General features: G+C 43.6%; 1 protein-coding gene and 1 long non-coding RNA gene across 5 annotated transcripts in view; both read left to right on the top strand.

Annotated features, from left to right (window-relative positions):
* LOC135091120 (spectrin beta chain-like) overlaps nucleotides 1-2,500 on the top strand; it is a 93,429-nt gene that overhangs the window by 33,780 nt on the left and 57,149 nt on the right. The gene's annotated exons all lie outside the window — the stretch shown is intronic.
* Nucleotides 1,044-2,500, top strand: part of LOC135091119 (uncharacterized) — a 2,438-nt gene continuing 981 nt past the window's right edge. Inside the window, exons 1-2 of the long non-coding RNA XR_010262335.1 lie at nucleotides 1,044-1,570; nucleotides 2,017-2,500. The exon at nucleotides 2,017-2,500 is cut by the window's right edge and continues 981 nt beyond it. This is a non-coding gene — a long non-coding RNA (uncharacterized LOC135091119). The remainder of the gene's footprint in view (nucleotides 1,571-2,016) is intronic.

Raw genomic sequence — 2,500 nt, 5'->3', positions numbered from 1 at the left:
ACACACACACACACACACACACACACACACACACACACACACACACACACACAGATGCAGACAAGCTGACCCACAACCATATATAGAAAAAAAAGTACAGGAAAAAAGAACTTCAAAAACTGGGTTGCGTGCCAGAGAGAGAGAGAGAGAGAGAGAGAGAGAGAGAGAGAGAGAGAGAGAGAGAGAGAGAGAGGATGTCTGGATGTTGTATCTTTCTTAGTCCACAGAGGTTTTTGCTCCCAGAGGTGATGTTAAACTAACCTCCTCCTCCTCCTCCTCCTCCTCCTCCTCCTCCTCCTCCTCCTCCTCCTCCTCCTCCTCCTGTGCTCATCTCCCAAGGGCTTCTCTAATCTTAACCTTTTGCTCTTCCCCCTTCGTCAGGTAATGTAAATGAGGAGATAGCACAATATATGATAAATGGGAAGATAGGTAAAGTAAGATTGATTATACACGCTTTGCTCTTCCTTGTGAATGAGATAAAGGAGGGAATGTCTTGATGAGTGCTAGTGTGAAGTGTTGCCCTTGTTATCTCTCTCTCTCTCTCTCTCTCTCTCTCTCTCTCTCTCTCTCTCTCTCTCTCTCTCTCTCTCTCTCTCTCTCTCTCTCTCTCTAGCTCATTGAGAAAGTGAGAGGAACGAAGGTGGTGGAGTTTGTGTGTCAGGGTGGAGTGTGGGGTGGATGTGCAGTGTGAAATGGTGATTTAAAGGGAGTGGAAGTGTGAAAGTGGTGATTTAAAGGGAGCAGAAGTGTGAAGGGATAATTTAAAGGGAGCTAAGTGTGAAAGTGGTGATTTAAAGGGAGAAGTGTGAAAGTGGTGATTTAAAGGAAACAGAAATGTGAAAGTGGTGATTTTAAGGGAGCAGAAGTGTGAAAGTGGTGATTCTAAGGGAGCAGAAATGTGAAAGTGGTAATTTAAAGGGAGCAGAAGTGTGAAAGTGGTGATTTTAAAGGGAGCAGAAGTGTGAAAGGGATAATTTAAAGGGAGCTAAGTGTGAAAGTGGTGATTTGAAAGGGAGCAGAAGTGTGAAAGTGGTGATTTTAAAGGGAGCAGAAGTGTGAAAGTGGTGAGTTAAAGGGAGAAGTGTGAAAGTGGTGATTTAAAGGAAACAGAAGTGTGAAAGTGGTGATTTTAAGGGAGCAGAAGTGTGAAAGTGGTGATTTTAAGGGAGCAGAAGTGTGGAAGTGATGATTTAAAGGGAGCAGAAGTGTGAAAGTGGTGATTTTAAGGGAGCAGAAGTGTGAAAGTGGTGATTTTAAGGGAGCAGAAGTGTGAAAGTGGTGATTTTAAGGGAGCAGAAGTGTGAAAGTGGTGATTTTAAGAGAGCAGAAGTGTGAAAGTGGTGATTCTAAGGGAGCAGAAGTGTGAAAGTGGTGAGTTAAAGGGAGAAGTGTGAAACTGGTGATTTAAAAGGAGCAGAAATGTGAAAGGGATAATTTAAAGGGAGCAGAAGTGTGAAAGTGGTGATTTTAAGGGAGCAGAAGTGTGAAAGTGGTGATTTTAAGGGAGCAGAAGTGTGAAGGTGCCGACTCTTACCAGAATGCATAGTTAGTGACGAGATCCCGTGAATAAGTGAGTCATTAAATAGCAGTGCATTACTTTTTGCATTTTTCACTTTCCCAATGGCCATATTTCAATGCATTCGTTTATCAAAATATATTTACACTTTTAGCGGCGATCTCTCTCTCTCTCTCTCTCTCTCTCTCTCTCTCTCTCTCTCTCTCTCTCTCTCTCTCTCTCTCTCTCTCTCTCTCTCTCTCTGCTTTGATGTTCCAGCTTCATCTCAACATCAAAACGAACACAATTTTTTTACCTACCAGTTTGTGTAAAACCTCATTTCTCTCTCTCTCTCTCTCTCTCTCTCTCTCTCTCTCTCTCTCTCTCTCTCTCTCTCTCTCTCTCTCTCTCTCTCTCTCTCTCTCTCTCTCTCTATCTATCTATCTCTATCTTTTTTTATATATATATTTTTCTTTAACAAATTTTCAAAGCTGTTTACATTTTCCCTTCTCTCATTCCAGGTGAGTTTGCGTTACCTGCGTGTTCTGCCAGGTGTGGGCGGAGGTGTAAAGGTAAGTGGATGAGGTGGAGAGGCTGTGTGGAGGTGGGTGGTGGCTGGCTATGGAGGTAAGTTAATTGTGTGTGTGTTTAAAAGTGGATGAGTGGGTGGCTATATTTGCATGTGGCGATGATGTGGTGGGTGTAGGTGGATGAGAGGTGGAAGGGAGGTAGTCTGGGTGGCTGTGGGTAAGTGGAAGTGGCTGGTTTAGAAGTGGATTGGGTAGTGGAGGAGGAAGGGATAAAAATAGCTGAGTGTGAAGTGAAGTGGATGAATTTATGTGGATGTGAGTGAATGTGGTGGAGGAAGTGGAGTGTTGAGGCTGAAATGTTTGTTTGACGTGAGTGTGGTGAGGCGTGGGATCAATGTGGAGTATATTTAAGGTGGAATTAGATGCAGTGTGGAGAGAGAGAGAGAGAGAGAGAGAGAGAGAGAGAGAGAGAGAG

The sequence above is a fragment of the Scylla paramamosain genome, chromosome 36 (genome assembly GCF_035594125.1).
Source record: "Scylla paramamosain isolate STU-SP2022 chromosome 36, ASM3559412v1, whole genome shotgun sequence".
NCBI classification, from domain to species: Eukaryota; Metazoa; Arthropoda; class Malacostraca; order Decapoda; family Portunidae; genus Scylla; species Scylla paramamosain.
The sequence above is the reverse complement of the archived record's forward strand: the minus strand, read 5'-3'. Positions and strand labels throughout refer to the sequence as shown.